Source organism: Salvelinus sp. IW2-2015, unplaced genomic scaffold (assembly GCF_002910315.2).
Source record: "Salvelinus sp. IW2-2015 unplaced genomic scaffold, ASM291031v2 Un_scaffold2781, whole genome shotgun sequence".
NCBI lineage: Eukaryota > Metazoa > Chordata > Actinopteri > Salmoniformes > Salmonidae > Salvelinus > Salvelinus sp. IW2-2015.
The window spans coordinates 1-10,413 of NW_019944083.1; the positions used below are offsets into that span (position 1 = coordinate 1).

The window sequence follows — 10,413 nt, forward strand, 5'->3', positions numbered from 1 at the left end:
GGCAGGCCTGTGAAGAAAAAGACAATACATACTTGGTAGCCACATTCAGCCCCTGGCAGCCTGTGGAAGAGAAGGACCAATACATACTGTAACTCATTTAACCCATTATCTAGCTGCCGCTTCAAGACGTTCGGACCTCTTGGTGGAACGTCTTGAAGGTGTTGGGTTGACAGTCGCTCCACCCGGGTTTGAATCCCGTTAGGAGCTACCCCCCCCCGTATTCACTACAATACATGAAGTAAAGTTGAACAAAAAATAGGTTAAATACTTGTTCGATATTGACATGATTTTAAAGTCTTCGTTCCAAATGGCACCCTATTCCCATAGGGTGCACTAATTTTGACCAGAGTCCATAGGGTGCCATAGGGCTCTGGTCAAAAGTAGTGCACTATATAGAGAATAGGGTGCCATTTGGGACATAATCATACAGTAACCATACCTGCAGGTCCACAGGGAGGAACAGCAGGGAGTCGTACACCTTACACTGCATCTAATGTTGGCTTGTCTACAGCAGTTCATCCACAGGCCCTCCCAGAGCGTCTTCGTGACGATGATGTTCTCTCCGATGAAGGCTGTCACCTCCCATCAAAGCCATCAGACCCACCAGGCCCACGCACAGCGTTGCGATCTCCTACACCCTGTATCATCACGCCGTCCGCTACCAGGGTCCAAACAAACTATCTTGGTCCAAACAAACTATCTAGGTCTAAAGAAACTATCTTGGTCCACACAAACTATCTTGGTCCACACAAACTATCTTGGTCCACACAAACTATCTTGGTCCACACAAACTATCTTGGTCCACACAAACTATCTTGGCCCACACAAACTATCTTGGCCCACACAAACTATCTTGGTCCACACAAACTATCTTGGTCCACACAAACTATCTTGGCCCACACAAACTATCTTGGTCCACACAAACTATCAGGGTCCAAACAAACTCCCAAAGTCTTCCTGACAAAGAAACAATGATAGCTCACTCCAAAATCTACTTTTCTCAGACGTTTTCAGACCTCAGAAATTGTCTAAGTATGAGATTGGTCCATGTCCCCATACAACGTCCCACAACAAATAAACTCTGTAGGGATTGAGTAGTGTCGTCTGAGGCAGAGGCAACCTGTGCTGTTCTCAGTTTTATGGTGAAGTGTGAGACAGACAAATAGATCACGGCCCTGGGTCTGAACTCCTCCCTGTGCAACTGGGTCCTGGACTTCCTGATGGGCCAACCCCCAAGTGGTGAAGGTAGGCAACATTACCTCCTCGACACTGATCCTCAACAAGGGTGCATCCTCAATCCCCTTCCTGTATTACCCACGACTGCATGGCCTCACACAGTTCCAGCTCCATCAGTCCGCTGACGATACGATAGCAGAAGGCCTGATTACCAACAACGACAAGACAGCCTACAGGGAGGAGGTAGGCACTCTGACGGTGTGGTGCCAGGTACAACAACCTCTCCCGTAACATCAGCAAAACAATGGAGCTGATTGTGGACTCTAGGAAGAACCAGGCTGGACACGCCCCCCATCCTCATCAACGGGGCTGCCGTGGAGACGGTCAAATAACTTCTACGGCGTACACATCTCGGAGAAGCTGAAATGGTCAAACCACACGGGTACCGTGGTGAAGAAGGCACATCTGGCCTGTCCCCGATGGACCCTCACAGTCTGCTACCATTATGATGTATATAGTTCAATCATCACTGATACCATTATGATGTACATTAGTTCTATTCATCACTGATACCATTATGATGTATATAGTTCTATTCATCACTGATACCATTATGATGTAATATGTCTATTCATCACTGATACCATTATGATGTACATAGTTCTATTCATCACTGATACCATTATGATGTATATATTCTATTCATCACTGATACCATTATGATGTATATAGTTCTAATTCATCACTGATACCATTATGATGATATAGTTCTATTCATTCACTGATACCATTATGATGTATATAGTTCTATTCAATACTGCCACCATTATGATGTTATAGTTCTATTAATCACTGTACTATGTGTATATAGTTCTATTCATCACTGATACCATTATGATGTATATAGTTCTATTCATCACTGATACCATTATGATGTATATAGTTCTATTCATCACTGATACCATTATGATTGTATATAGTTCTATTCATCACTGATACCATTATGATGTATAGTTTCTATTCATCACTGCTACCATTATGATGTATATAGTTCTATCATCACTGATACCATTATGATGATATAGTTCTATTCATCACTAATACCATTATATGTATATAGTTCTATTCATCACTGCTACCATTATTGATGTATATAGTTCTATTCATCACTGCTACCATTATGTGTATAGTTCTATTCATCACTGCCACCATTATGATGTATAGTTTATTCATCACTGCACCATTATGATGTATAGTTCTATTCATCACTGCTACGCATTATGATGTATATAGTTTCTATTCATCACTGATACCATTATGATGTATTATAGTTTATTCATCACTATACCATTAGATGTATATAGTTCTATTCATCACTGCCACCATTATGATGTATATAGTTCTATTCATCATGTCACCATTGATGCTATATAGCTTATTCATCACCTACCATTATGAGTTATATAGTTCTATTCATCACTGCTATTACCATTATGATGTATATAGTTCTTATTCATCACTGCATACCATTATGATGTATATAGTTCTATTCATCACTGATATTCATTATGATGTATATAGTTCTATTCATCACTGCACCATTATGATGTATACAGTTCTATTCATCACTGCACCATTATGATGATATAGTTCTATTCATCACTGCTACATTATGATTAATAATTATATTTCATCACTGCTACCATTATGGATGTATATAGTTCTATTCAGCACATGATACCATTATGATGTATAGCTTCTATTCATCACTGCTACCATTATGATGTATTATAGTTCTATTCATCACTGATACCCTTTGATGTATAGTCATATGCACACTGCTACCATTATATTATAGTTCTATTCATCACTACCATTAGATGATAGTTCTATTCATCACTGCTACCATTATGATGTTATAGTTATATTCATCACTGATACCATTATGATGTATATAGTTATATTCATCACTGATACCATTATGATGTATATAGTTCTATTCATCACTGATACCATTATGATGTCATAGTTCTATTTCATCACTGATACCATTATGATGTTATAGTTTATTCATCACTGATACCATTATGATGTATATGTTTTTCATCACTGATACCATATGATGTATATAGTTCTATTCATCACTGATACCATTATGATGTATATAGTTTTATTCATCACTGATACCATTATGATGTATATAGTTCTATTCATCACTGATACCATTATGATGTATATAGTTCTATTCATCACTGAATACCATTAGATTTATTATAGTTCTATTCTACTGATACCCTTATGAATGTATATAGTTCTATTCATCACTGATTACCATTATGATGTATATAGTTCTATTCATCACTGCACCATTATGATGTATATAGTTCTATTCTCACTGATATCATTATATGTATATATTCTATCATCACTTGCCCATTTATGATGTATACAGTTCTATTCATCACTGACCACATTATGATGTATATAGTTCTATTCATCACTGCTACCATTATGATGTATATAATATATTCATCACATGTACCATTATGATGTATATAGTTCTATTCAGCACTGATACCATTATGATGTATAGTCTATTCATCACTGCTACCATTATGAATGTATATAGTTCTATTCATCACTGATCCCTTATGATGTATTAGTCATATGCATCACATGCTACCATTATGATGTATAGTTCTATTCATCACTGCCACCATTATGATGTATATGTTCTATTCATCACTGCTACCATTATGATGTATATAGTTATATTCATCACTGATACCATTATGATGTATATAGTTCTATTCATCACTGATACCATTATGATGTATATAGTTCTATTCATCAACTGATACCATTATGATGTACATAGTTCTATTCATCACTGATACCAATTATGATGTATATAGTGTACTATTCATCACTGATACCATTATGATGTTATATTCTATTCATCACTGATACCATTATGATGTATATAGTTCTATTCATCACTGATACCATTATGATGTATATAGTTTATTCATCACTGATACCATTTATGAATGTATATAGTTCTATTCATCACTGATACCATTATGATGTATATAGTTCTATTCATGCACTGATACCATTATGATGTATATAGGTTCTATTCATCACTGATACCCTTATGATGTATATAGTTCTATTCATCACTGATACCATTATGATGTATATAGTTCTATTCATCACTGTATACCATTATGATGTATATAGTTCTATTCATCACTGATACCATTAGATGTATATAGTTCTATTCATCACTGATACCCTTATGATGATATAGTTCATTCATCCACTGGATACCATTTATGATGTATCATAGTTCTATTCTCACTGATAACCATTATGATGTATATAGTTCTATTCATCACTGATACCTTATGATGTATATAGTTCTTATTCATCACTGATACCCTTATTGATGATTAAGTTCTATTCATCACTGATACCATTATTGATGTTATATAGTTCTATTCATCATGATACCATTATGATGTATATAGTTCTATTTCATCACTGATACCATTATGATGTATATAGTTCTATTCATCACTGATACCATTATGATGTTATATAGTTCTATTCATCACTGCTACCATTATGATGTATATAGTTCTATCATCACTGATACCCTAGATGTATATAGTTCTATCATCACTGATTACCCTTATGATGTATATAGTTCTATTTTGTTGTGTTTTTCATGATCATTTTCATTGTTTTATTTCACTTAGTCCTTGCATGTGGAGCTCAGAGCCTAAGATTGTACGTGTACACTGAAATCACACCTGCAACCCTGTACATGTGACAATTAAACACTATGAATATCTGAATCACCTGTTTTTTCACTGTTAACCTATAGCCTTGGATAGACTGCTGTAGTGCCCCATAGCCTGTTTTAGCGTCGCCATTGAGGACTTTAGACATTTTGAAGTAGTCAACTGGGTGGGTCTTCCAATGGGTTAAGAAAGAATCACATAATTCCTAATTCCATTCAGCTCATCTGGAGGGATCAGCCAATGAACAATACTCCTGAGCGAACATTCCATACCAGCAGGTGGCGGTATATCACCAACTTTGGCTTTAYATCTGTTCAGACAACACAAAACTCAAAGTAGAAGAAGAAGAAATTGACTACTTTAAAATGGAGAAAGCCCTCAATGGTGCTGCCCGTGCTGTCACAGAAGCCATTGGATGGCACAGATGCAAAATAAACCTCTTTCTACCTCTATGAATTATCACAAGCTATTAGGCTATGTAGCTATTTCACCACCTCTCCGTAGTTTCACTTCACAATGAAACGGAAAGCTTTTCACAAAATGCGTCTTTTCCTTATGTACCACCAGTCTCTCCATTGTAAAAAATAAAACAGGATGAATACATGAGGTTATCAATGTCTCATTTAATCAGTAATGTGTCAATCATAAGTCTTACATTGCTTCTGAAGGTATTCACTTTTATATACATTAGCTTGCACCAGGTAATGAAACATCAATGAGTAATTCAGGAAAAAACTTGTTCGTATTCCAGAGGCTGAAAGACTTATCTCAACTTAATTGAAACGAATAACGTTTTTAAATTCATTTGAAATTAAATAACTTTTATTAACATATTCAGCTTTTACCGTCAATTAAAATTTCAAAATCCTGCTACAACGCTGACCTAGGGATTGAACCCAGCCCTAGTTCTTAGTCCGTTATGCTCTGTTTGCTTTGACAGAAGTCCTCTGTTCTACCCTATTGCTTCTGGGTCCACACCTTCAACAACCAGCCTTGTATTTACTTCCATTAGTCCTTACCATCAAGCTGTCAACACAGAGAGGAGGTGTCCCAAATGGCACCCTATTCCCTACATAGTGCACTACTTTTGGCCAGGGCCCTGGACAAAAGTAGTGCACTATGTGTAGAGAATAGGATGCCGCAGGGGATAATGTTACAAAACGATACCGTCCTTGTTGGTCTACTCCCAAACATGACAAAATGGCAGTAACAACACAGGCGTTTTTAACACAACCAGGACTGTCTTGTAGTTTGTTGATGTTGTCAGGGGGACCGTTGTCAAGGGGGACTTTTGGGACACATCGATAATTGCACTCCTCCTACTCCTTGAACCCCCAAGATTGCTATTTTTCGCTCCCTCTCCCCGATTTCCCCGTTCGTCTCGAAAAGTAGGTCGCAGTATATTTCTTCTCGCTGTGAAATGTTGGTTTTTCTCCTCCTCAGTATGGCCAAAAGTGTAGAACCAGTGGACTTCAGTACTGCCAGCCTGACGTGTTTCGGCACTGATGTCAGAATGTGTTGTCTGAATCTTGGGCTAGGCGGTGACGCTGGGATGCTTTAAGTTAGATCTGGCGCCTTGAAGTTGATCTGTTGAACATCTTGGTGTCCTGCTGTAGCAAACAGATGGGCATGGCCGCCTTGATAGGCAGGGTGAGCCTCTGCCTATGTTGGTTGTTTGCCCCTGCTCAGCATGTCGTCCCAAATAGGTGTCGTATACCCATCTCTCTCTGGTCCCGGCTTGGTAATGACCTTCAGGCTCGTAATTTTGCTAGAGTCAGGAGCATTGCTTTGAAGCAATACTTGGGCTCATTAGGAGATTTTTAACTGAATATGGCAATGAGGGTTTGTTGGGTCAGTTTCAGCTTGTGAACCATATAATCTATGGAAGACTGGCAGGTCACGAGCAGACAGATGCTGAGGGCACTCTTTCTCAATTTTGCATAGTTTTATTCCCTACATTATGCTCGGTGGGGATGACCGCGCTCTCGAGGCAAAACCTAGCACACGGGGCCCGCTATTCCTGTCCTGCACAAGGCAGGCACATCCAACCTGGACAAAAGTAGTTCCACATTGCCTTGAGGTCAGCTCCTGGATTGTGACAGGCTCGTTAAACTGTCGTTAGCTTAGAAGCAACAAACAGGCTATATGGGCATTGAGCCCAGGAGATTTAAGCTCCTGCACTGATGGCCTCGTGTTTGATAGCCAGTTCCATGTTTGTCTCTAGTTCCAGCAGGTCCGGCGAGCGTTGACATGAAGAGCGTGCATCAGACTGCTGTAATGAGTAGTAGGTGAACACAAGTGGTGAGAGACGCCCGCAGCTGTACTCCTTTTGCGAGTCAGGAACGTGAATTTACAAAACTTTAGGGATCATTCGCGTTCCCTCTGGAGTTGAGTCTGACTCCCAAAAAGCCATTGATCCAAGGGTACTATTGGGCTCCACGTAACGAACACACTATGTGCGTACTGCCTTTTTTAATACAACTTAAACCAAGGAGAGAACATGTGTGGTCCTCATGGAAGTTGAGTAGAGTTTGTTGATGTTGTCAGGGGGCGAAGTCTTTTTCACCCTTGAACTGCAGCTTCTTCAGGCCAAACGTAAGCTTAACTGATCGGCAATGCTCATTCTAGTGCCAGGAGCTTCACACTGTGCGTCACGCAGTCTGCTCTTCGTCGTGTCACCCACATCCTTACGATCAGGACATTCCATCGGCGAGGGTTTCAATTCCCTTGAGCCAAGCAGTAACGTCGTGCTTGCTTGTGTTGGTCTACCTCAGGCCCCTCGGAGACACCAAAGGGAGCGATTGAGTCAGTTGTTTCCAACCCCCAGGGGGTTCAGAAGGTAGTCATGAAGCTGCTTTACTTAATTTCATGGAATGCATTCTCGCGGCATCCACCAAGGTGAAAAATCCTGGCCTTGGGAAGCTTGTTAGAGGACACCTCCAGTTTGGATATGTAGTGGAACGTTTCAGTTCTTTGGTTCAATGGCTTGGGTCGGACTCTTCGCTTCACTCTGTTTTTTCACTAATGACCATATGCCTGATCCAGTCAGTTGGTTCAGTCACAGATGTCATGTGGCCATCGGCCTCATTACTTGTCCAGGTGGGCCTTCACAGCCACTTTTCATTGCAATGGGCACATTAACGAGAAGCACATAGACTGGAGTGACCAACTGTCATCCAAATTCAAAATGTTACCTCTCCAGGTACTGATTCAAACAGGGTCTGGTTGAACTACATCAGTCATATCTGTCTTAGTAGTTTCTTTGGAGTCCATGGATTCGGACCATGCTCCACGATGTGCAGGTCATTTGGTACGCGTAACTGCATCAGTTCCAGGCGTTCTCAAATGCTATAGCCTCATGAGAACGAGAGGATGGTTTACATGCTTTCACGATCTCAAACTCCAGCCTTGTATTTGTCTCCCCGCAATAACACAATTCGTCTTCCAAAGGTGCCCATAGAGCTCATTAGCTCTCCTGGGTAGCAGCTTAGTCTAGTATCGCTGGCAAGAGATGGTGTGGTCAGGTTCCAGATTGGATTTTGTCTTGTAGCTCATACGTTGCACGTAGCACCGAATCCAGTTGACATTGTTGGTTGCTTGTTTGTGTGTTTTTGTCACAAACAATTTCGTCACCCTCTTGAGTGTACAAACTCCCCAATGGGATTCATACATGTAAAATGTCACTATTCACTGTTACTTGATTCAATGTAGTGACATCATCAAACACAGTGAATTCTTGCCCTCAACTCATCCTTCTTTTGCTTTTGAGACACAACTTTTGGTCCAAAGTGATTATTAGTTCCACAAGTTCTGCATGTTGTCCATAGGCAGGGCAGTCTCTTTTGCGTCTTCGTGTGCATCTTCCACAGTATTTGCACGCTATGGGCTATCTTGTGTTCGCCATTCTGTTGCCGTGAAATTACTCTGCCGTTGATTGGGTTTGTCTGAATGTTTACCTTGGCAACAAGCGTGAACAGTCTCCGCGTCAGATGTGTGGCGGTTCCATTTATAATGCTCTCATTCTTTCATTGTTCAGTGACGACTTCGGCAGAGCGGACCCACGTTTCAATGAATTTACGTAGAGGTGTGATCGACCGATTGTGGAGTTTTCAACGCCAATTACAGATACCAATATTGGAGCACCAAAAAAAAAGCCGATATTATATATATATTTGTAATTAATGACAATACAACAATACTGACGGATGGAATACCAAGATGAGGGACCACTCTATATTTTTAGTTAGCTTCTAAAAGTATAATACATCAATAAAATCGAAGTTGGAGTCTCAGAATTAAAAATAATTAGAACAACATGTTTTGACACTATGAGGTGTTTAAATGAAGGATCGCCAAAAGACAATTGTCAAGAGGGGGATTCTTTGAGTTTCAGAGGGGGGAACGCCAGTGGTTGCAAAAGAAAGGGAGGAGAAGTAAAAGGCTGGCAAGTAGGGGGTCGGCGCATTGGGGGTGTGGAGCTAAAACAACAATCTAACGTTTTAAGTTCCTTTGCTCTAGAACATGAGAACATATGAAACGCTGGTGGTTCCTTTAACATGAAGTCTTCCAAGTATTACCCAGGTTTAATGACAGGTGTTAGTGTATGTTAGTAATAGTAGTTGAGGACTATTTCTCTCTATACTATTAATGGGTATTGCATATACTTTGACTGTTGGATGTTGCTAATAAGGCACTTTAGTATTGACCAGAATCTAATCCTCGGAGAGCCGTCTGATATGGCTTGAAGTCATGCATAATAACAGCTTGCTTGACAGCAAGTTGGGTACTAGACCGCCTGCTCTGAGAGCAAAAACGCAAAGGAAAGTGCTAGTTTGAATGAAATGTCATAATGAAGCGCCTGGCTGCATAGATGTCCACCCTTATCCTACTACACTCAGCCTCAGACTGGCAGCACACGACGTTCTCAAGATCATAGGACTACACTTCATATCTGTATAATCAACAATCAGGACAGAAATTGACGAGACCTTGATTTATGTTCGTCTAACTAATATGGTCCATACCAGGGAATACACTTTATTCATTTTTTAGAAGAGACAAATATATGATATTATAATAAAATGCTTTTCAATAGGGTGAATAAATACGGAAATCGGATCTTCCGTATTTTATCGTAAACGCCCTGGTGGGCCAGTACTGGCATACAAGGAGTCTAAAAATTGCGGCTTACATTTGCACCAATCACTTAATGATCGCTCATATCGGTGACTTTGTTTTATTCCAGTAAATATTCCCTAATGGATCTACACATAAATTCCTTCTGCGTGTCTGGCAAACATCTTCATGGTCAAAAGTTGAGTGTGTGCACTACAGACATAAGGCGAGCCAAAAGAATAACCGCGCTTTGGGACGCATACATGACAATTGCGCCAACTACTCTGTTACATGTATATGTATACACCAGACT

General features: G+C 39.9%; 1 long non-coding RNA gene across 1 annotated transcript in view; it reads right to left on the reverse strand.

Moving 5' to 3' along the window:
* Positions 1–5,588: 5,588 nt before the first annotated feature.
* LOC139025502 (uncharacterized) overlaps positions 5,589–10,413 on the reverse strand; it is a 4,893-nt gene continuing 68 nt past the window's right edge. Inside the window, exon 2 of the long non-coding RNA XR_011477092.1 lies at positions 5,589–6,273. This is a non-coding gene — a long non-coding RNA (uncharacterized lncRNA). The remainder of the gene's footprint in view (positions 6,274–10,413) is intronic.